The 26069-nt window shown below is 38.0% G+C and overlaps 1 long non-coding RNA gene across 1 annotated transcript; it reads left to right on the plus strand.

Moving 5' to 3' along the window:
- The first annotated feature begins 6232 nt into the window (after positions 1–6232).
- LOC122209977 lies at positions 6233–24594 on the plus strand. Its single transcript, XR_006197864.1, has 3 exons — positions 6233–6283; positions 6902–7095; positions 24546–24594. It is a non-coding gene; the product is annotated as an uncharacterized LOC122209977 (long non-coding RNA).
- The last annotated feature ends 1475 nt before the right edge of the window (positions 24595–26069 follow it).

Here is a 26069-nt window from a genome sequence, read left to right on the forward strand (position 1 = left end):
GTTTTGTATGCCATAAAGCACTCTGCCCACAAACATCATGTTTAAGGGAGATTCTGAAATTTGGGAAACATAAGTAGCTGTTTGTGATTTTATAGAAATAAATCACATTCTTTTAGCTTTTATATTTCCAAACTGAAAAACTGGTTTTTTAGACTGTACTTTTAGAAATTTCAGTCAAAACAAGATTTATTAGTGCCCACTATCTGCTGAGCATGAACTTCACTGCTTGTTTACAATGCACAGATGAACATAGCAGGATTTTTTCTTCTTTTCTAACCCCTTTTCACTTATTTAGTGCTACTCAGATTGTTCAGCTGAAATTCTGCTCTTGGTTGAGTATTCTGAATATGAGCCTAGGGGAGAAACAATGGGAGGAGGCATGCCCCAGTTTGAGGAGAAAATAAATAGTCCATCTCATTGTCCTTCAGAAGAGCAATGAATAGAACTGCCCACAGTATTTTAAGTGTGATTGTCCATTATAAGGAAAAGATTCTATTTCTAAATATTTTATCCAACATTCTTCCCTTGGGCTTTTTATGGTACCTTTTTTTTCCTTACTGAAGTACAGTGAACAAATTTCTGTTCAAATACCTTAGCTTTCAAATTTTGACTCTTAGCCGAGTCAAGTCAATAAGTTAATAAACCAACATGAAATAAAGGAATAAAAATATCATGAGTAGACGAAAATTGAGTCTATAGCAAAATACAGGATTTTTTTTCAGGATAGGAGTACAGCGCTATAAACATCACAACCTCCACCCCCATCCCTTACCATCCCTCACCATCCCTCACCATTTGTCACCTAGCATTTTATAGCCAGTAACCAGCACATGTTTAGCCTCTAATAAGTATAGTGAAGCTACAAAATGGATGTAGGTCAGACAAACCACTCAGTATACCTGTATCTCCAGTAGTGTGGAGTTTCTTTAATCATGCATCCTCGAGGGTGGTTTTAATAAATGACTAATTTCTCTCTTCACAAAAAGCATGGATGATATGACAATTTGAAGAGGGATCTAAGAGATAATGTAAATCACCTGGAGGGGTGCCTGGGTGGCTCAGTTGGTTAAGCATCTGACTCTTCATTTTGGCTTGGGTCATGATCTCATGGTTTGTGAGTTTGAGCCCTGCATAGGTCTCTGCACTGACAGTGTGGAGCCTGCTTGGGATTCTCCCTCTGCCTCCCCCCACCCAAAATAGATAAATAAACTTTTAAAAATAAATAAATCACCTGGAAATCCACATTAGTGGTTAGCTACTTTCTCAATTTATCATAGTCACTAAGAATATACTATGTATATAAAAACACTGATAGAAACTCAGCCCATTTTGTAGTCCTTGAATTTCTGAAATTACTTTTGATCTGCTGAGGAAGAGCTAACTCACTATAGCATGGCTCTGCCTTATGGGTTCTGTTTTGGTTTGCTCCATTCATTCATTCTTCATACGTTCTCTTAGAGTTCAGTAGGTATGAGCATAGAAAACAGGGAAATAAATGTAAATATCCTATTCCATCTCCATACCTGTGATTAGATAAATAAAACAAGTTTGCCCAGAAAATGAGTTGTCTGACAATTTAGTTGTCTCAATACCAAAATTTGCTTATTAAAATTATTTCTAATTCTCAACAGTTTAAAAAAAGATAACATAAAACATTCAACTTCATATAAATGCTAATATCTTTTGTTTCCTCCACATCTTTGCATTTCTTGCTTCTGACATTCAACTTTAAACTTTGGAGCCATTCTTTTCTTGGTCAAATCATTTTTAAAAGGAGAAGGCAGTATTATAAAATCAATGAGTAACTCTAAATTGAATGAGTAGTTTGACAGTGCAAGTCAAGATTGCTAACAAAATGCACCATTTGAAATAGAAGAAATTTAAGTCCTGTCATTCTTTTCTTCTCCCATTTCCAGGAATAGGTCACTAACTCTTGAACCTCTTGCAAAGAGTTTTCTCATTTACTGTACTCAAAACAAACAAAAAATAAATAAAGGAGTTAGCCTTTTATGTACCTCTTTGGAAAAAATGGATAGATGAATGGGTCCACATTTTCAAAAGATAGCCTCTACTGAATTGTAAGGCTTTCAGTTTCTTGTTTTGAGAGTGTTCCTTCTGGAATTCTGCAAATATAAGCCTATATAGTATTATAAAATAATTACATTCACAGTCACTCATTCTTCCTGTTACTAGCAAACTTGGATGTATTAGAGAAACTCAGCATATGAAACACTCATTAACAAACTGACATTTTGTCAGGCATTTTAATTCAAATCCCTCCTACCTGCCTAATCACCAGGTGGCAGTGTAGTAGCACTCATCCATATCTGTCTTTGAAAAGCCTCAATAAAAGAGACATTGCAGTATCTTCACATAGCATAGGCAGAATTATTCGGGTTTTAATTTTTTTAAGTAAGCTCTAAGCCGAACATGGGGCTTGAACTCACGACCCCACGAGTCCCATGCTCTACCAACTCAGTCAGCCAGGCACTCCCCAGGGTTTTAATTTTTTTTTTTTTAAAGTGTTACTCTCTCTCAATATTAAAATAACCCTGCATACATTTTCCTAAAATGCCTTTTTCTTTGAGTACTATGTAGATAGTTTCCTTGTCTAGTTTTCTAAACTGGAAAAACTGAATATGTATCATCTAACTGTTTTTTGTTGTCTTACAGTTTTAAGTAAGAACTTTTTATATATCATAGTAGGAAGTAAATTATGTATGTTGTTTTCAACCAGCACTTTCAACAATTGGATTAAGGCAGGGTTGCCCACAGCTTCAACAGAAGCATATGCTAGCATACTATAAACCTCTAAGACAAGCATTCTGACATTTCATTTTTCCTTATCTAAATTTCTCCAGCTGTCATTATGCCATCTGAGACAAGTTTTTAGTCTACAGTACTATTCCACTCTATCAAGGCTTTTGTATTTGCACAATGTCCATTCAGCAGTTTCACCAGGACAAAAGAACCAATTTCAACATTTGGTTTCAGATACCCAGGATTTATTATGTGTTTAAAGTGTGTCTGGATTCTTCTTTTTTGCAGATGGAAATTCAGACATCCCAGTTATGTCATCTGATCCAATGTCAGCTAGCAAGTATAGAACAAAACCTACAACTTAAAACATTTAATGTTTTCTCTTTGACTTTAGTGTCGTGTCATCCTCAAATACTATTGATGGACTGGAACAAGTTTAGGAATGTCTCCCAAACCCTGCATATAATCTTTTCCTGTATTTCGAGGTAGTGGTGGAGGAGATTGTCTTTACCTCTGGAGGGACTCTGTAGATACTATTTAGGAGGCAGAGGAAAGCACCTGTGTAGGAACTGCGGTTAAACTACAAGAACCTTTTGTTAAAGTTGACTATACAAAACCTTTGGAAAACAAAAAGAAAGGGAATTACTGTATGATCTGAAGAATCATCAGCTGTCATAGAAGACAAATTGAAAAATATTCAGACTTTGACCTGGGCAGCCTTTCTTCTATAGCCAGTCTACCACCAGTAGGCTTTCAACAGTTAGAATTTTTTAACCTAAATAAAATTGATCCAACCCCATGGCTAAGCTACAAAACAATGTAGTCGTAATTCATACCAGGCTATTAGCAACTACTTTTTACTTATGTATAACTTTACTAAGTTTATATTAGAGCATTTTGTAAAACACATTAAAATTAAGTTAGAAGGGACAAGGCCCTAAATTAGGAATCTAAGATTTCATATTTTAATTCAGTCTCTATAATGCAGTTTGTTACTCAGCCTTGAGGAGCTCTTTGTTTGCACTAAAATTCCAAATATTAGGGATAAAGCTCAACTGTACACCCTTGTAGCCAAAGTTGCATGTAACTCTCTTTGGAAAAAAGCAGATAGGTGAAGGTTCCAACTTTTCAAAAGATAACCTCTGTTAAATTATAAGCCATTACAGTTTTTTCGTTTTAAGGATGTTCCTTCTGATATTCTTCAAAAATAAGCCTATACAGTTTTATAAAATAATTACATAATATTCATTCAACCTATGCAGTACATGTTAAAATGGAAATATGTTTGTCATTCTGAAAGAGAAATATTTTTGTCTATAGCTACAAGGTGAAAAGTGTTGTGAAAAATAATTTTAAGATATTAGAAGTTAAATGTCGCAGTTTTTATAACTAGTAATGTTACAGAATCTGGTCTGGATTACCTGGTGGAAAAACCAAGCAGCACTCGGAGATCTTGGAAGGCAGGAGGTTTATTTCACACCAACAGGCTCAGAGGAGATCATTCTCCAGAGGTCTAAGTCCTGAGCGTAAGCAGAGGGAACAATTTATAGTCTGTTACTTCCGCATTCTGCATTAGTAGTAATTTGGTGTGCAAGTGGCAAGCAGGGTAGGAAGAAGAACCTGGAAGGGGAGTCTTGACTCTGGGCTGGAATTTCCCCCATTAGTCCTGTCAGTAATCTTGTAACAGATTTTTCCCTATCATTCCCCCTTTGATCCTCTTTAAACAGATCTAGGCATCTAAAGATGCCTCTTTAAACAGATCAAAGGGCATCATCTTTATTTGTTATGAGCTGGTCATTTCTCTTAGTTCCCTGACTTTGGTTGTGACTATTCTCAACTGGTTTACAAAGTAACAGCATACTTCTCTGAGGAAGATGCAGGTACCCCCTTTCTCGGCAGTGAGGAGGTCAAGTGCCCATCTGTTCTGGAGGGCAACTCCTTTCAGGTAACTTATTTGGTTCTGCAAGGACACTAGGGAGTTGGTACCATAGAAAAGCCTATGCCTCCTATGTTTATCCTTATCCTTGTGGCTATTCCTGCCCCTAGGAGGACAGGTAGCAACACCACTTGTTTAGCCTGGGCCTTAGGGCTGAAAGTTTACAAATGGGGCCCAGATTAGAGGCAACCAATACCAACAAAACATCCTATCCATAAGAGGAAAGTGAGTGCGAACAGCAACCTCTCGCTGTTTCCCCAGCTTTCTTGGGCAACCTCTGCCAATCCAATGACAAGGAGTAAGGACAGTTTATTTATTTTATCTGACCTGTGATTCCTCAGGCTTCTGCCATGCATAGAGCAGCTAGCTTCTGGGATGTGGCTGGAGCAAGGCTGACGATCAGACTTGGGTCAGTCTTCAAAATCTGGGGCTCCTCAGGATTGGCCCTCTTGACTCTGGAGTAGTGGACCCATGGAGTGATGTCTATGACCTTGAGGGCAGTAGGGGTGGTCAGAATAATGGTATGAGGCCCAATCCACTGTGGTTTGAGAGGGTCTTTTTTTTTTTTTCCAATCTTTGACCCAGACCGAGTCCTCTGGTGATAAGGGGTGTACACGGGATCCTAAAGAGATTGGGGTGCTCTCTATGGTATATTGTTGTAACTCATTTAGGAAGGCCCTAAACTTGAAGTTGTTCTCTTATGTCCTTATCCTCTATTTGGTGTAGGTTCCCTGGGAGGCTCCCTAGACATGGAAGTGGCCTCCCCTATGTTAGTTTAAAAGGGGAGAAACCTTGAGTTCCCGGTGTGTAATGGACACACAGGAGGGCCAGGGGCAGCAGATTGGGCCACAGGATGTCTGTTTCCTGACAGAACTTGGCTAAGGTTCCCTTGAGTGTGCGATTCATCCATCTACTTTCCCTGAGCTTTGAAGCCGGTAAGCAGTCCGCCACGAATACAAGCCCGTTATTGCTGTGAATTGTGGCCAGTACGCCAAATCGGGTGACAGTTTCTTTTTTGAACTCTTGGTGGGGGTCACAGTGCAGTTAAGGGAGGGAGCTATGTCTACCTCCTTATTAGTTGCTGTCTTGGTCACTGTGTCTGTTAGATGATTCCCTGTAGGGTTGTCTTCCTTCTGGTGTTCTTTGCAGTGTAGAACTGCAACTTTTTTTGGAAGCTAGACAGGCTTGAGGAATTTTAGTATTTCCTCCTTGTTTTTGATGGTTTTCCCCACTGTGGTGAGGAGGTCCCTTTCTTTGTAGATTGCCCCATGTATGTGTATAGTAGTAAAGGCATACTAGGAGTCAGTGTAGATGTTGACTTGCTTGTCTTTGCTAATGGTAAGGGCTCGGATTAAGGCATGTCATTCAGCCCGTTGTGCTGACCATCCCACAGGTAGGGCATTGGCCTCTAGGACTTCGTCTGTGGTTGTCACTGCATACCCTGCCTTTTGAATGCCTTCTGTGATGAAACTGCTACCATCACTGAGGTCTGAGTTTCTAGGGCCTGGTCACACAGATCTGGGTGACTTGCGAATACTTTATCAGTCACCTCAGAACAGTCATGATCTGGTTTCCCTTCCTCAGAAGGTAGGAACGTTGTGGAGTTCAGTGTCTGCACTGTTTCAAGAGTGACTGTGGATTCTCGCAGAGAAGCCCCTGATATTGTGCTAGCCAAGAGTTGGAGAGGTAGTGGTGTCCTTGAGGGCTCATGAGAGACCAAACAGCATGAGGGACCTTGACATTTAGTTCTTATACCAGGGTGAGTTTATCTGCTTCCTTAATGAGCAGAACTGTGGCCGCTAGTGCCCTAAGGCATGATGGCCATCCTGCTGCCACTGGGTCCAGCCTCTTTGATGGGTATGCTCCTGACCGTTGCCAAGGGCCAACAGTCTGTTTGAGAACCCCAAGGGTGACCTTTTCCTTCTCAAGCACAAAGAGATTAAAAGGCTTTCCTATATCGGCAAGGGCTGGTGCCTGCCCCAAGGTGGCCTTTATCTCTAGGAAGGCGGCTTCGGCCTCCTCTGTCCAGATACCCCAGCACCGGGTTCTTGATCTGGTCCTACCAAGGGATTTTAGAGGGTTCTTGCTGTTGCTGAGAATCTGGGGTTCCAGATTTGGCAGAATCCCACAGCCTCCTGGAATTCTCGTAGCTCCCTCTTAGTTTAGAACTGGGGTACGGAGGTGATGACCTTTATTTCTCTCCAGCCCTAGTGCTCTTTTACCTTGGGTGAGGAGGAAGCCTAAGTATTGGACTTGCTGTTGGCAGATCTGTGCCTTTTTCCATGAGACCTGACACCCTGAGTCCGACAGGAGTTGGAGGAGGGCCCTTGTGTGCTCTGTGCAATGTGGCCTATCTTGGAAAGCCGGAGAAGTCTCCAGCCAGTGCCTCTCCAAAGAGGGTAGGCAAATTTTTAAACTCTTGTGGGAGGCGCGTCCAAGTCAGTTGCATCTGACGCCCTGTGTCTGGTTTGGTCCATTTGAAGGCAAACAAGGGTTGGATCTGGGGGGCCACGCAAAAGCAGAAGAAGGCATCCTTTAAGTCTAGGCAGGTAAACCAGCTGGCAGAGCCTGGGATCTGGCTGAGGAGGGTGTATGGGTTTGGGACCACTGGGTGCAAGGAGGCAGTCACTTTGTTGATAGTTTGTAGGTCTTGAACTGGCCGGTACCCTCCTCCTGGCTTCTTGACTGGCAAGAACAGGGTGTTCTTGGATGCCTGATCTTGCCTCTTGTGGGAGGGGATATTGCCACTGTCTCTGTGGTTGAGCCCCTGGGATTAACTCTACAATGACAGGGGCCCAGTTATGGGCAAGTCCAGGAGGGTTGTCCTCAGCCCATACAGTGAGGAAGGCAGTCCTGAATTCTGGTGGGCCACTTGGTTGGACCTGGTATTTGGGCCCTCAGCTTTGAGAGTACATCCTGGCTGAGGAGAGGAATAGGGCTTTCAGGTAGGTAGAGGAACTCATGCTGTACTCTATGGCCCCCAAGTTCACATAAAAGTCATAGTTTGGCCCCCTACTTTCATTTTGACCATGGGCTTATGGGGGCCAAGAAGAAGTGAGCCTGGTCCCCCTCAATCTGAATCTATAACTGCTAGTCTTATGAGGTCTTTTTTGCAGGGTTCTTTTGCGTATCGGCTGGGTTTCTGGGACTTTCCCTGGTTGGGACATTTATTCTAACAATGTCCTTTCTCCTTGCAGTAGGCACATTGATCCTTTGCTAAGGAGGTTCTGGGCCTCCTCCTTTTGGCAGCTGGACTTATCCTGTCCTTTTGTCGTGGCTCTCTTGTGCCTCAGGATCAAACAGGGTGTAAGCTTCACATAGCCTCTCATAATAATCCCTGGGGGATTTCCCTTGCTGGTGAGCATATTCATGGCTTCTTACCCTCTGCTCAGATCCCCTGGAGGAGAGCTTCTTGGTACCGGTGGGTGTGGACCGGCATCTGGAGAGCACCTGCACTTGGCTGATGGTGCAGTCTGCCTGCTGGTCCGGGGGAGAGAGAGGATCTGCCGAGTCTGAAGGTGGCAGAGTATCAGGAACTGGGGGATAGGTGCTGACAGTCTTGGGGGAGCATATGGCAGGGGCACCATTGGTCCTTCCTCCGGATCACTGGCGAGAATTTGTGGGGGTCGGGACTTCTGTACCCTAGCCTGTCTCTGTTCATTGCAGGTAAATCGTACCCAAGGGGGAAGGGTTTGGGTAATCCCTAACCAGAAGTTGATATACGGGACTGATCGGGGTGACCTGGGTCCCCAGTGACAACACTCCAGATGCAGCAGACCATTGGGACATCTAAGGTTCGCTTCGAGGACCATCCTATACCAAAAGTGGGACATTCCAACTTACATACTGTCCTTAACTTGCCAGGGGTCATTTTAATTCCATAGTCTCCCCAAAACCCCATTTTTGCACTGTCCTGACCCCATAATGTTCCTGTGAGATGGAGTCGCAAAGAGACAGAGGGGTAGAGGAGCCCCCTCTAATGAGGAGACCAGTCAGATGCCTGTTTGGCCATGTTCCGAAGGTACTTAGGTGATGCTTAGCTGTAGTGGTCTCAGCTTTGTGACTTAAGATCAGAAACTATTCCAATGCCGTCATAGACTGTGTGCCATTCACCATGAAATCGCAGACGGGTGCACTCAGACTCCAGGTGCTTTTGGGGACCTTACGGGTGCCTGCCTGTGGAGCCCCAGAATCGAACTTGGCAGGCAAACCAGACCGAGTTGCACATTCACACTCACATACACACCAGAGGTTATTACATTCCCTCCCACAGAATTCCTACCTGTGAGATCTCTGAAGTCTGAGGCGACAGAGCGGGAGACTGCCGAATATCAGGCAGGGCATGCCTTCTCCATTGCAATTCCTCATTCTGTCACTGCCTTGCCGTTTTCCCAAACTAGTGGCAACAATGGGCTCGTGCGGTTAGGGAACCAAGTGTTATGGAACCTGGTCTGGATCACCTGGTGGAAGAACCAAGCGGCACTTGGAGATCTTGGAAGGCGGGAGGTTTATTTCACACTGGCAGGCTCAGAGGAGATCACTCTCCAGAGGTCTCAGTCCCAAGTGCAAGCATGGGGGACAATTTATAGTTACTTCTGCATTCCGCATTAGTAGTTACTTGGTGCCCATGGCAAGCAGGGTAGGAAAAAGAACCCAGAAGGGGAGTCTTCGGTTGGGGACTGGAATTTCCCTAACAGTCCTGTCAGCCATCTTGTAACAGATTTTTCCCTATCAGTAAAATTTCATACAGATTTATTTCTGATTATTTATTTCCATAACTGCAAAAACATTCTTTTTAATGCAAATTTTATACAAATTATTTAAAAATAAATATTAAGCTATATAATAAGTAATGCCTTTATGTGGATTTTTTTCTTACTCTGAATATAAATTGAACAACAAACATTCTAGAGATCTTATAATTTGAGAGCTAGAAGGGTCTTTGGAGATATCCCAAGAAAGCATATTTAGTTTATATATGAGGAAACTGAGTGAAGTTAAGGGACTTATCTAAAACCCAGGGAAGTTAAGGGACTTATCTAAAATGATACAAATAATTAGTGGTGAAATTAGATTTAGATTCAGATCAGCTCAGTCAAGTGCCTCCTGTGAAATTTTCCAACTTTTTTATAGAAAAAAAATTAATTTCTTCACATTTTGTATATTTTTCTTAAGGTTCATGTATTTATTTTGAGAGAGAGAGCATGAGCATGAATAGGGGAACAGCAGAGAGAGAGGGAGAGAGAGAATGCCAAGCAGGCTCTGCGCTGAGACTTGATCTCACAAACTGTGGGATCATCCCACAAACCATAGGATCATGACCAGAGCCAAAACCAAGAGTTGGATGTACAACTGACTGAGCCACCGACTGAGTATATGTATACTCTTTAGTTGATTTCTAAAGCTTACTGTGTAAAATTCAAGGCAATATTTCTTAATTATTGTTTTCCTTAGGAAATGTTACTATCCTTGATCATTCTTGAGATCAAAGCAATTGACTAAGTAACAAATATAGATACAAATAGGCCTGGATTCACATCCCAGCCAAGTGTGTAACTAATTTCAGACAAATCACTTTACCAATCTCAACTTTAATTTCCTGATTCATACAATGAAAATAAGAATTGTGCCTTTCACCAGGCTTGTGGCAAGAATTAAATAACCTGCACCTTAATTGTTTGCCTTTAGTAATAATTGTAATAATAATAATTATTATAGCATTTCTTATGTGACTGTTGTAAGGTTTCAGCAGACTTTAGGTATTAAAATGATTTTATATTACTTTCCAAAACACAAATTCTATTTTGTAAAAGGTGGGAGGGGAAATGGAAATGTAAATTGCAGCAGGAGGAGTTAACCTTGGCCCTCCTCTTCCATCCCCCTCAAATAAGGGTTGTTCATTCTTTTATTTCTGTATAGCACTGAATCAGGAGGTGATATGACATTCTTCTAGTTCATTCCTGACACTTTTGTGCAGCTATCACATACTTTACCTTTCACATCTATTATCAGAGGACCTCATAATTACTCCCCAACATTTACTGAGGATGTGGATACCAGTTTCTGGTCCATCTTTCTACCTTAGTTGGTGCTATCAATGGACATTATTTAAAGTTCCAAGTGTACAGCCTATTTAGGATCCCAGCCCTTGAAAATCACTCAGAGAATACTGTATGTCATAGAAGTTTTCCCAAAGGAAAGAAAATAAAAATAATGAGATGTTCAATTGAGGGCATAAATATAGTAACTAACCTTGAATAGATATATAGGTAGATAATGTTTAGATAAAATATTCAAATAATAATAGTATTATTGTTTAATTTTATTAATAATTTATTAATGTGAAATATCCAAATTATGCCATGGCCAATGTAATCATATGATATAGATAGACATAACCATGATGAAATGAGCAGGTTCAGTTTATATATGCAAAACTTTGATGATAGAAAAAAAGGTGGAATACAGTGAATTATCTGGATATTAGGTAAATGGTGTCTCCAATCTAACTTGATGGCTAAATTAAACTCTTTATTAAGAAATTATTCATTATAATGTAGTTTTATAGTTATAATTTTAATATATTTTAATGTTTATTTATTTTGAGAGAGCACAAGCAGGGGAGGTACAGAGAGAGAGGGAAAGAAAGAGTCCCAAGCAGACTCAGCACCGTCAGTGCAGAGCCCAGTGTGAGGCTCAAACTCATGAACTATGAGATCATGACCTGAGCCCAAATCAAGAGTCAGCCGACTGAGCCACTCAGGCCCGATTATTATTTTAATTAGACAAACAATTGGGAAACAAAACATTAAAAAAATCTCTTTTATTAAAAAAAAAAAAAAAAGCAGCATGCCTGGATGGCTCAGTCAGTTAAGTGTCTGACTTTGGCTCAGGTCATGATCTTGCAGTTCATGAGTTTGAGCCATGTATCAGGCTGTCTGCTGCCAGGGCAGAGCCCGCTTCAGATCCTCTGTCTCCCTCTCTCTCTCTGCCCCTCCCCCCATCTTGTGATGTGCGCTCTCTCTCTCTCTCAAAAATAAAAATATTTTTCAAATAAATAAATGAGCTAATGAATATTATTATATACATTTGTGGCCTATACTGTTCTATCTCAATTTGCTTGTTTTGCTGCCTGCTGAATTAAGCAGTTAAAAGCATCAGTGGCAATTATTCTTGCATCTGCATTAGACCATGTGTTAGAATGCCTCATACAAGTGATTAAAACCTTCAGATAAATAAAAGATTCAAAATCATGGACCTCTAATATATAGCTAGTAAGAATGATCTTGCTTCAGTTAAGAGTTCTCAGGTTGAATTAAAATCATAGCAGCTGTTGTAGGATACAGCTTTACTTGCTGGCCAGAGAGCAGAATGGACAGTTCTGCCACATTTGGGTTGCAGCCATTGAACCATAATGACTGTAGAGCCCTTTCTATGGCCCCACCTGGACAGGGAAGCAATTTGTAGCCCTGCCCAACTGCTGAATACAGCATCCCATCCCACTGGCTAGAAAGCCTGACCAGAGCATGCGGGCAGCCAGAGAGCCCATCACACTGCAGCACCTGAGCAAGGAATCAAGCCAGATATTCTTTTCCACTGTTCCCAGACAGTGGCATGCCTCTTGATCTCAGAGCATGAGCAGTGGCCTAACCCAAATAGAGACACTGATAGCAGGCCCCAACTGCCAAAGGATGTGACCACCTGAATCATCCAGAACTCGAAGCTAAACTGGAGTCTGGAGGAGGGGACAGCTTACTCAGATGTTCAAATACCATTGCAAGGAATTAAGGATCACAAAGAATCAAATAGACATGACACTAACAAAGGAAACTAATACAGTTCTTGTGGTAACCAAAAGAAATCAGGAGTAGCTATGCTTACATCAGATGAAATAGACTATAAGAGAAAAATGCTCAAAAGGGACAAAGAAGGTCATTGTGTAATGATAAAGGAGTCAATCCATCAAGAAGATACAATTCTAAGTATGTACTCAACATCAGAGCACCTAATATATAAAGTAAATAAGGAAAAATAAACAGTAATAAAAGTTGGGGAGTTAATACCCTACTCTCAACAATGGATAGATCATTTAGACACAGAATCAATATGAAACAATGCTATAGACCAAATGGGCCTAACATATATACAGAACATTTAATCCAACAGCAGAAGAATGGACATTATTCTCAAATACATGTGGGACATTTTCTATGATAGGTCATATGTTAGGGCATGAAATAAGTCTTAACAAATTCAAAAATTTAGAAATTATATCATGTACCTTCTCTAACCACAATGGTGGGAAACTAGAAATCACTAACTGGAATAAACCTGGAAAATTCACAAGTACATGGAAAGTAAGCACCACACTTCTTAAAGGATCAAAAAAGAAATCAAAAGGGGAAAAAATATCTTGAGACAAACTAAAATGGAAACACAACATACCCAAACTTAAAGATATGGCAAAAGAAGTTCTCAGAGGAAAGGATCTAGCAATAAGTACATACACTGATAAATAAGAAAGATCTCAAGTAAGTGACCTAATCTCATACCTTAAGGAACTAGAAAAAGAATGAACTAATCCCAAGTTAGCAGAAGGAAGGAAATAATAGAGTAGGACAAATAAATAAGGTAGAGAACAGAAAAAAAACAAAACAAAACAAAACAGAAAATATTTACAAAATTGAGTTGGTTCTTTGAAAAAATAAAATTGACAAACCTTTAGTAAGACTAACCAAGAAAAAGAAAGAGTACCCAAATCATAAATGCAAGTGGAGACATTACAACTAATACCACACATATACGAAGAGTCAGAAGAGATTACTGTGAACAACTATATACCAACAATTTAATGACCTAGAAGAAATAGACAAATTTCTAGAAACATATAACCTACCAAGACTTATCATAAAAAATAGAAAATTTAAACACACTAATAATGAGTAAGGAGAGTGAATCAGTAATCAAGAAACTCTCAATGAGGAAAAGCCTAGAACCAGATGGTTACAATGGTGAATTTTTCCAGACCTTTAGAGAAAAATTAAAGACAATCCTTTTCAAACTCTTCCCAAAAAATAGAAGAGGAGGGAACACTTCCAAACTCATATTAGACCAGCATTACCCTGATACCAAAGCCAGATAAATATACTACAAGAGAAGGGAGCTACAGGCCAACATTCCTGGTGAATATAGATGCAGAAATTCTCAACAAAAATACTAGCAAACACAATTCAGCAGCACACTGAAAAGATCATACACCATGATCAAGTGGGATTCATCCCTGGGATGCAAAGATGTTTCAACATATGTAAATCAATAAACATTATACATTAATAGAATGAAAGATTAAAATCATATAATCATCTCTTGATGGAAAAAAGCAATTGATAAAATTCAACATCCATTTGTGATAAAAATTCTCAAAAACACCCTGATAGGTAACATAGCTTAACATAATAAAGGTCATATATAACAAGCCCACAGATAACATCGTACTCCATGGTGAAAAGTCAAAGCTTTTCCTCTAAGATCAGAAACAAGACTCTCACCACCTTTATTCATCATAGTACTGGGAGTTCTAACCAGAGTAATTGGGCAAGAAAAGGAATAAAAGGCATCAGAATTGGAAAGGAAAAAGTAAATTTATCTGTTTGCAGATGACATGATTTTATATATGGAAAATCCTTAACACTCTACCAAAAAACTTCTAGATCTTATCAATGACTTCAGTGTAGTTACAGGACACAAAATCTACTTGCAAAAATTAGTAACATTTCTATACATTAAATACCAATAATTTGAAGGAGAGACAAGACAATGTCATTTATGATAACATCAAATACAGTGAAATACTTAGAAATAAATTTAACCAAGGAGATGAAAGATTTGTACACTGAAAGCTTTAAGACATTGATGAAAGAATTGAAGAAGACAGGAATAAATGAAAAGATACTCATGTTCATGGATTGGAAGAATTGATGTTAAAATGTTCATACTACCCAAAGCTATCTATAGATTCAGTGCAATTTCTGTCAAGATTCCAATGGATTTTTTGTTTGTTTTTACAGAAATAGACAAAGCAATTCTAAATTCTTATGGAACAAAAGCTGCAAATAGGCAAAACAATCCTGAGAAAGAGAAAAGCTGGAGGCATTACACTCCCTGATTTCAAACTGTATTACAAAGCTATAGTAATCCAAAACAGTATAGTATTGGCTTAAAAACAGACATATAGATCAATAGAACAGAATAGAGAGCTCAGAAATAAACCCATGCATTTATGGTGAATTCATTTAGGACAGAGGAACCAGGTATATACGATGGGCAAAAGGCACTCTCTTCAATAAATGGTGCTAGGAAAACTGGAAAACTAGATGCAAAGGAATGAAACTTATCTACACCATTGACAAAAATTAACTCAAAATGTATTAAAGACTTAAATGTAAGACTTGAATCAGTTAACCTCCTAGGAAAAAATAGGGAAAAAGCTCATTTATTTTGGTCTTGGCAATGATTTTTTGGAAATGACAACAAGCAGCAAATGCAAAAATAAACAAGTGAAATTACATCCAACTAAAATGCTTCTGCACTGCAAAACAGATGGTCAACAAAATGAAAAGCAACCTATGGAATGGGAGAAAAAAATCACCTCTCTGGTAAGGAGTTAATATCCACAATACTTAAGAATTCCTACAGCTCAATAACAATAGCAAAAGTAATCTAATTAAAGAATGGGCAAAGGACCTGAATGGACTTGTTTGCAAAGAAAATAGTCAGATGGCTGATAGGTACCTGAAGAGGTGCTTGACTTCCATAATCCTCAGGGAAATGCAAATCAAAACCACAATGAGATATCACCTCACACCTGTTAAGATAATTAATATCACAAAGATGATAGGTAAGTGTTGGCAAAGATGTGGAGAAAAAACCCTTGTGAACTGTTGGTGAGAATGTAAATTGATGCAGCCATTATGGAAAACAGAATGGATATTCTTCAAATATTTGAAATCCAACTACCATATGATCTAGCAATTCCACTGGTATATGTCCAAAGGAAACAAAATCACTCTCTCAGATATCTGAACCTTCATGTTCATTGCTACATTATTTATAATAGAAATGGAAGTAACTTAGATGTACACAAATGAATAGGTAAAATGTGATATCTACTTATGTATACATAATGTGATATATAATGTCCACATATATATGGTATAGAGATGTGTGTATTTGTGTGTGTGTGTGTGTGTGTGTGTGTATGAAATATTCAGCTATAAAAAGGAAGGAAATCCTACCATTTGTGACAAAATGGGTGAACCTTGAGGGCATTATGCTAAGTGAAATGTTAGACAAGATAAATACTGTGTGATTTCACCTAAATATAGAATCTTAAAAAACCTAACTCATACAGACAGAGAACAGATTGGTGGTTGCCAGAGGTGGGGAGCTAGGGGTTGGGGAAATGGGTGAAGGTGATCAAAAAGTAGAAACTTCTGTTATAAGGTAAATAAGTTCTAGGGGATATAGAGTATAGTATGGTGACTATAGTAAATAATACTGTATTAAATATTTGAAAGTTGCTATAATGCTAAGAGTAGATCTTAAAAGTTCTCATCACAAGAGCGGTGCCTGGGTGGCTCATTTGGTTGAGCCGCTGCCTCTTGATTTTGGCTGAGGTTATGATCCCAGGATTGTGGGATTGAGCCCTACATCAGGCTCCGCACCGAGCATAGAGCCTACTTGATATTTTCTCTCTGCCCCTCTCGCCTGCTCACACTCTTTTTCTCTCTAAAATAAAATTTAAAAAATTTTTTAAAGACATTTTTAATTATGTGTGGTAATGAATGTTAATTAAACTATTGAGGGAAATACAAATACTTCACAATATATACTTAATCAAGTCACTGGTACGCTTTAGGCTTATACAATGTTACATGTCAATTTTATCTCAGTAAAGCTGGGGGAAAAAAAGAAAAAGGGCATCAGGTATAGGGTGTCCAGCCTAAGTTAGATGCGTTAGGCAGAGAAGGCCTCTAAGGCCTTACTGAGGTATGACCAAAATACTAAAAAAGAGTGTACTCAAAGGTTTGGAGAAGAGTGTTGCAGGAAGAGGGAGAAATAAGTTCCAAAGCCCGAATTTTGAGGAAATTAAACAGTAAAGTTTAATAACAAAGCTAATATGGGGCAAATTATGAATAAGAACAGAGGACATAACTAATATAGACAAATAGATCTGGGATGTATTCCCATTACCTGAAATATGATGTTGAACAAAATTGTTAAACTCTCTGCACCTCAGTTTTTTCATTAGCAAAATGCAGATAACTGCCTGATAAAGTTTTTCCAATTATTAAATGAAGTTATATATGCAAAGAACCTTGTTCATAAAAGTGCTCAGTAACTTTTTATTCCATATTTTTTTGAAATTGCTTAACCAAACGTTGACATATTACCCCTTTAATTCATGAGATGTTGTTCCAAAGTAAAATTGAGAGAAAGAGAGGAAGGGAAATTGATTTGTGTCCTTATGGAGAGGAATTAGACTATTTTGTATAATCTAGTAGGAGAAAATAAAATTTTACCTTCCAAAAGAAAACAAATTCTGAATATTTCTGTCTTAATTTTTTTGTAATAGCTTATTGCTGAATACATAGAGAATGGTAATATTAAAGAAACATTACATACGAGATCATGTTACTACTGCAATCTATTTCTTTATGTATTAGACAACTCCGGTTCTTGCTCACTTCAGTCAGATTTTGAGGAAAATTTTTAGATTCAGGAGACCTTTTAATTAACTAGTGAATATCTAAATATAGGAGTGAGCAGATCCTCAACATTGTATAGAGAATGAGAAAAACACAGGAGGGATTGAAGGAAAGAGAAATACCACATAGTGGTTGCTAGGGAATAAACATGGAGAAATGTGTTGCCTTCATAAATATATCTTAACTGGGGTCAGGAAATAAAGTGCTAATCAAATGCTAATTTGATTTAGTACCAAACAGAGGTAATTACAGTGGAGAGTGTGTGTGTGTGTGTGTGTGTGTGTGCGCGCGCGTGTGCGTGTGCGCGTGCACACTGGCGAAGGGGGCTTAGTTCTCCAACAAAACTGTTTCTGGTTAAAGCAAGGGTTCTTATTAATAAAATTGCTGACAGGGAAAAAATTCATTATATGGCGTAAGAGAAATTGTATTTTTTCTTCAAGGGAAGATGAATTTTAAATGTAATATAAAAACAATAATTTAAAAGATTCTAATTTCCAAAATGCTTAAGTGACTTGTTGAATTTTCTGCAGTGTAACTTTTTTAGATGAGTGCTAATATATGTACATGTCAATTATTTATTTTAGAAGATCAACATTTTTCTTTAATATTGATTTCTATTTCATTTCTTCCAGAGCTATTACAACTAATTGGTAGGTAGTATGAGTTGTCAAACAGAGAATTTTCTCATGCTAATAGTTTGAAGTGGTGGATGGTGGTATACTACTCACAGAACACTGATTTTATTTGTGTGGTCTTGTTTTAGAGAAAAGGAGGGGCCATAACTTATTTTTAAGATAAAATACAGGCCAAAGAAAAAGTAAATGAGATAATAAAAGATACAATAAGTGCACATGTGTGGAGAGGTTGAGAAAGAGACAATAAGAAATAAATGGGGAAAGAAAAACTGTCCTCTATTACTCACCTGAATTTCGTATTTACTGACTAATAGCTTATCAGTGTGAGAGAGACTTGAGGTTTCCACTTTTATTCTGCTTGGTCCCATTTGTCCCAGTTCAAATTTCAGCCTCCTCAGTGTTCTCCATTTAACTTCTTTTAACTAAAACAGAAAAAAAAAATTGCTCTCAAAGACTTTTCATTCACAGCCATAAATTTAGCCCTGGGACTCTCAATTTTCATTGCTTTCTTTCATTTTTTTTTTTTTTTGGAACACCATCCTATGAAAACTGTAATGAAAATAATCATGTATGTGCCTGCTTGTCACATGACCATGCAATAATTGTGACAGCAAATCTTTGGAAAGAGAGATTATTAAACTGATAAAGTGGTCATCTCAGTGGAAACATTGTTCTAGCACCTATTCTTTACACAGAAATGTTATTACAAATGGGAAAACAAATTAACTGACCATGACAGTATAATGAAAATGAATTGACTTAAGTATATATCCTTTGTGTGCTGTGTATTATTGTCTTAAGTCTGCTTCATGAAATTTTTTTAACAAATACAGTCTTGTCAGCCAGGGCCAAAGACTTCTCCATTTACGGAAAGTGTGATCATGTTAAAATGTCTTACTAATTTTACCCCTTCCTCATTTTTACTATAATCCAATGTCTTATAGATCATAAAGATGGAGTAGAAAAAATAAATGTATTTAGAAAACCTATAAAGGATTTAAATGAGGGGGCATATATAGAAGGAATAAAATTTAGAAATAAGAATTGTTACTAGAGACAAAATAACCTCAGTAAATGTTAATCACAATTTATACATATTGCTTTATTTATTTACTTAAACATTGTCTAACCGCCCCCCCCCCCCAATATAAAGTCCATGTATCAGCTTTAATTTTGCTGTACTGTTGTATTCCCAGCATATACAGTACTTTCAATAAATAATCTATTAAATGCATACACGTTTATGCTTTAGAAATAAACGGAAAAGCACTGGCTCTTTGGGTTTGGGGTACATATATTAATGTTTATTGGAGTGGGTAGTAAACATATACAGTTTTACTTGTCTTGAGAACCAGTTTGTTTCTGAAATCAGAAAGTTAAACTTCACCAGTTGTAAATTTGGTGAGCTAAAGTGGATTTAATTTTTACATACAAAAAGGCAAAAACAGATAGGGAAGTGGACAATCATAGGATATATCATGACTTTATTTTGATTAGAAGTGCTCTTTTTGCTTAACATCTCTAGATAATTATGTAGACTTTCACATTTATTGTGTATTAGTAGGAAAAGCTACAGGATGTCATCTCCCATCCATTGTGCTAAAACCCAGAACTCCAGAGGCCTGCATGTCTCTGGTCTTTCCCACTCTCTCAGGTAGTTCAACCATCCCACTTTTAAATGTGTTGAATCTACTCAATATTTTCATCTCCACGGCTGGTCCAAAACACCATTACATTTCTCCTGCATAACCACAGCAACCTCCTTCCTTCTGTTTTTGCCCTCCCCCCACAATCCTTCCTCCACATAGCATCCTGTATGATCATTTTTTATCAGTCCAATCATGCTATAACCCTGTTTCAAAGAATCAGGTGATTTCCAGTTTCACTTAGAATAAAATTCAAACCTCTTACTTGGCCTATGAAACTATGAAATCTGCATCTCTCTTAGCTCATAACCACAAACTGTAGCACCCTGTATTCTAGTGATAGTGGTCTTTTCTCTATTCTGCAAGAACACAAAGTTTTTTCCCATCCCAGGTCCTTGGCACATGGTACACCCCTTGCCCATGTACTCTATTCCCAGATGTTCACATACCTGGCCACTTAGCATTCATACACCCATCCTGTGAAAAGTCTTACTTGACAGTATAACTAAAGAAGCCTCTGATCCCCATTTATTCTCTGTTCCAGGGGTTGGCAAACTGTGGCTCCCAGTTCAGCTGCCTGTTTTAGAAAATATAGGTTCATTAAAACACAGCTATGCTTTTGTGTATGGCTGCTTTTGTACTACATCAGAGTAGAATGACTTTGGGAACCAAGTTGATGAACCATAGTGACACAGACCAAAAAGCCACAAAACCTAAAATACTTGTTTTTGGGTCCTGAGGTAAAGACCTGACTGAAGAGACTCATTTTGGAGATGTTACACAAAAGAGAAATAACCTTTGTTAGTGCAAATGATAGGAGGCTTTATGTTATCACAACCCAACTTAGCCAGTATAAATTGACACAAGGAATATGTAGGATATATTGTAGATAAAAATAGAATGGTTTTTAGATCAATGAAATAAGTCTTTAGGTAGAGGTATTTCCATGTTACAGCGTGGGGTGTTCAATGTATCTTTACTAACTGTTCTCAAACATCTCTTATGATTGGGAACAGATGGCTGCAATGATTTTCAGATGATGTTCTGTAATCCTGGAAACATTGAGCAATCTTTAATCATCTTGAAATTCTTAAGAAATAATTTGTTATTTATTGGGACAAAATGAGCTACAAGGTATTTTTTAAGAATGACTTAGCATAGAAAGTACCCATGATTAAAGTATCAAGTAAGACCGACTGCAATTCAAGTATTCTAATTTCAACTGCATTTTCTTTCCTATCAATATGTAAAGATCTATGTCCTGCAAAACTATAAATTCTGAATATTAAGCAGTTACTGAATAAAAGATCAGAGACAAAAGCAGTATAGTGTTGCAACATTCAAATAAGTGTATATAAAGTTGAAATTGTAATCTGAGGTAAAAATATTTAGTAAAAGTCATTAAATTTGACTAATATCTTAATAGTTACTCTTCTGATAGACATATATATCTAGTACTATTAAAAGTCATAAGATTATTCCTTTTATTTAATATGTGGAGTTAATTTAAACTAGAAAGAAAGGATATATGAACTTTACACTCAAAGTTCTTAATCACACTGCATTATTTGGGGCTAGTTGTTACAGTGTGTCTATATCATATCCATGGCTATTATCTGTAAAAGGTTTTACAAAATTTAGATCACACATTATAGTCAGCTTCATATCCTGGATTTTTTTGTCATTATGAGTGATTTATATTTCTAAAATTTTTTAATGTTTATTTATTTTGGAGAGAGACAGAGACAGAATGTGAGTGGGTTAGGGGCAGAGAGAGAGGGAGACACAGAATCTGAAGCAGGCTCCAGGCTCTGCGCTGTCAGCACAGACCCTGACAAGGGGCTCAAACTTATGAGCTGTGAGATCATGACCTGAGCTGAAGTCGGATGCTCAACCGACTCAGCCACGCAGGCACCCCTATTTATTTTTTTTAATACAACTTATTGTGAAATTGGCTAACATAGAGTGTGTACTGTGTGCTCTTGGTTTTGGGGATAGATTCCCATGGTTCATCGCTTACATACAACACCTAGTGCTCATCCCAACAGGTGCCCTCCTCAATTGTTTATTTATTTTTGAGAGAAAGTGAGAGAGAGAGAGACAGAGTGCAAGTGGGGAAGGGGCAAAGAGAGAGGGAGACACAGAATCTGAAGTAGGCTCCAGCCTCTGAGCTATCAGCACAGAACCTGATGTGGGGCTCGAACTCATGAGCCATGAGATCATGACCTGAACCAAAGTTGAACACTTACCTGACTGAGCCACTCCGGCACCCTGAGTGATATTCTTAGAAAATCTATTTTATTAATAAAATAATTGTGGAAAAACAGATTTACTGAAACTTGCCCTATTTTAGACAATTTTGTTTATGCACTTTGTTATTAGAAGGGCTGTTAAAAGAAATCCATCCCTTTTTGAAATTATGCAAATGTTATTCATATTATAAACATTATTGAATGATTAGATTGCTGATGCATATCAACAAATTGCTTTCCATATAGTTTGCATCAAATTTTTACTGTCTTGATAAATATGCATCAAAGTGCTATCTTAACATAGGCTCACTAGAGGGGTGGCTGGGTGGCTCAGTTGTTTGAGCATCCGACTTTGGCTCGGGTCATGATCTCACGGTCTGTGAGTTCGAGCCCCGCGTGGGGGCTCAGAGCCTAGAGCTTGCTTCACATTCTGTGTCTCCCTCTCTCCCTGCCACTCCCCCACTCATGCTCTGTGTCTGTCAAAAATAAATAAACATTAAAAATTTTTTTTAAAAATACATGCTCACTAGAAATGTTACCTTTTTGTTTTGCTTTTTATTTTTGTAGCAAAGAAATCTCTTTATTGTTTTAATGTATACTCTTTCATATTTTATGGCATTCATCAAATACTTAAGCTTTATTTGTAATAAAGTCTTATTCTGGGTTTCTATTCTGTCTCATTGGTTCATACTATACCACAATAATTTATATAATGCGGATCCTCCTTTCTTAACATATTTGGATTATTACTCTATTAATAGTAGTCAAATGATAATGGTAGCTGAAGTTTCTGGAGTTCTTAGTATGTGTTAGCCACTCTGCTAAGCAGACCAATCTGTTTATGTCTCTATGCAATGCTTATCATTGGTTGTGGCTGTTTGCTGAGGTTCTGCTATAAGGTATTACTTTTCAGTTTTCTTCAAATGTCTTCTCATTATGGGAAGCAGAGGTTGTGACTGTCTGGAATATGATCTTCTGATGATAGAAAGCAGTAGGGGAGAGTTGGCAGAAACTTGCCATGCCCCTGTAGTCTTTGCTTTAAAGTGGAAGCTAGTCAGTCTGTCATATGACATACTGCAAGTCACCTAGCTAAATCCAACATCAGTGGAGCAGAGACAACACGGAGGATGTGAACATTTGCAGACAATTTTAAAATTTACCATACTCACAATGCTTCTTTTGTTACTCTGTGGTCTTTGTGAGTTCATTGCTTGATCCTAATCAGTGATGCCTTTGGATTGAAATTAAGAAGTTCTGTCCTTGAGAGGATTTTCAGAGAGAAATCAGGGAGGGTTTTATAATAACTTATTTATTATATAGATAATAAAAGCATGGAGGAATTTAATGCAAACATTCCTAATGCTAATGGATTTCTTAAGTTTCTGTGGCAGGAGAATCTTCATCTAGTGTAGAGACTCAATGTTTCATATAATAATGACTTTAAAATGATAGAGGAAATCCTATAACAAATGTAATAGCAGTTTACATTTGATTACCGTGGTCTGATTGATAGTAAATAAAAATGATTTTACTGTCCATGTATTTCCTTTCCATAGTGGTGGCTTTTTGATGCCTGATACACATGTATGTCTTTACTTCAGAAACAGGTATACACAGGTATGGTTTTATATAGCCAGTTATGTCTCTTCTTTCATCTTATGAAACCTAAGGCTATCTGCTCATTTTGACAACCAATTATGTAGCATTTCATGTGAATCACATTATGCAGCTACTTGCAACTATTACGAAGATTACTGAACAAATATGCAAAGTTAGTCAGTCATAGTAACGTAAGAAATCCACAGGTTATCAGTGACTGTAAAGGAGACCAAATAGTTTAGTTCATGGTAGCAGTTGTCTTTTTGCATGGACTCTTTTATCTTTGTCATGTATTAGCTAGATGAAACTTAGGTTAGGTCTTAAGGATATGCTATTGTTTACCAAGTGAAGAAGAAGTTTTAGGCATTCCAATCAAAGGGAAGGTACAGGGACACCTGGGTGGCTCAGTCAGTTAAGCATCCAACTCTTGGCTTCAGCTCAGGTCAGGATTTTGATCTCCTGGTTCATGAGTTCAAGCCCCTGCATCAGGCTCCGCGCTGACAGTGCGGAGGCTCTCTCCCTCCCTCTCTCTCTGCCACTCCCCCACGTGTACTCCCTTTCTCTCAAAATAAATAAATAAAAAGAAAAGGGAAAGCACATGACACAAAAGTGAACAAGGTCTTGCAATTAATGGTATGCTTCCACAATAGTGCAGTTTATAGTGTCACAAGGAACTGAAGGAAAATGTATAATCTGAAGGGCACTCATTTAAACCATATCCACATGGTTTCTGGGTTCTAGATTCTTAGAAGATTCCGCCTACTTTTTTAAAAGAAATGTCACAAAGTTGATTGAACCAAAACAATAATTTGTTTAACATTTCACATTAATTTTTGTCCTGCTATATTCCCTGAGAATACAAGTTTATATATAAAAGAGTATAATGGAATTGTGTTTTCAGGTAGTGCAATTTTCTGGGTGCCTACCTTCTAAAATGTTTTCTTTCTCAGATGTTTGGAATTTCATGGAGATGCCCTAGGCATGGGTATATATGGAAAGGTAAGTAAATTGGTTTCAGTGTCCAAGCCTTTCTTCCGTCAGGGCAGTTCTACTTGTAATCAGCTGATGTTCCACCAAAGACTTATTTGAGAAAAATGATGACAGAGCTAAAAGCCAGAATATCATTGTGCTAGATTCTTTCTGGCACACAAGAGAGAAGGAGGGGCACAGTTGTGGCCTGCTTTCACCCTCTGTGAAATGATGCTGAGAGCTAAGATGAACAAAGCCAATTTCATCTGAATACTAAAATCCTGACAGTACTTCAGTGGCATTGGCATGAGGAAGGGAGAGGCAGTGTGCTGCCTCAGTACACACTTCAGTCTTGGAGCAACTCTCACATGCTCCACCAACACAGATTCTTAAATGACTTGGTAAGTCCCTTAGGAATCTGCATTAGGTTTAGAGACTACATTAGGCAGCAGCTGCTGGCTACAGCTGAATGATTACCTATTCAAATGGAACAGATTCTAGGGAGGGTGTGAAGGGAGGCCTTCCCTCACAGGGACTCTGCAAGGAAGATTCTTGAGGCATGGGAAGCCAGAAGGAGACCTTCAAACAATAAGGTTTTATGATGCTGCTTAGCCTTTCTAAAATCCTTCTTAGTAGACAGATGCAAAAAAAAAAAAAAAAAAAAAAAAAAAAGCAATGAAAAGATGCTGAGGGGTAAATAAAAAACCTCTCCAACACCTAGAAATAATGTAAAGATGATAAAACTTCATTTTTTTTTTTCAGCCTGGTTTGCTTTCCTACAAATTTTTGTGCTGATGAATGAATTTTGTTATCCTGTACACTAGATAAAGAGGAAGTGAATATGTGAGCACACCATTCATCACAATGGACCTGATCTAAAGAAAGTACTCAAGAGGGCGTTATGTGATTTTTCTAAGGACCCCTTTTACAAATGATTTAATTAAAATGAATGATTGCACAGCTGTCGCATAAAGCAGCATTTTGAGAAGTGCCCACTTCTGCCTAATCAGCAATTAAATATAGGTAAAGGGAAATGCCACTTTCCTCTTGCTGATCATATATTCACAGATACCTTTCACTTGAATAATTGTAGAGCGGTCTGTGTTGCTGTACCTGGTTCAAATATTACCATGGTGACAATAGCGAACAAAATTTTTGAAATACTCTAACTTAGAGATAATATATATATATATTAAAAATATGTATCACAAATCCTCATATGTAATTATTCTAACTGAAAAGAGAATTTTTCAAATTAGGTCACACAAAAAAGTACTTTATAGATCAAATTCTTTTGGAGAATGCTAAATTAAACAAATTGGTTTCTACTGCATGAGGCTTTTGAGACTTTAGTTGTAAATTTCTAAGAGGAGAATACAGTAGAAAATTCCTCCTCTGATTCTATTATATGTGTCTGTGTATGTGGGTATGTGAGTGTGTATAGAGGTATGCATAGAGTATGTAAAACATCTTGAGAAACACATGTGTTCCATAGAACATAGAGA

This window comes from Panthera leo, chromosome A2, assembly GCF_018350215.1.
Source record: "Panthera leo isolate Ple1 chromosome A2, P.leo_Ple1_pat1.1, whole genome shotgun sequence".
In the NCBI taxonomy this organism is placed as follows: Eukaryota; Metazoa; Chordata; class Mammalia; order Carnivora; family Felidae; genus Panthera; species Panthera leo.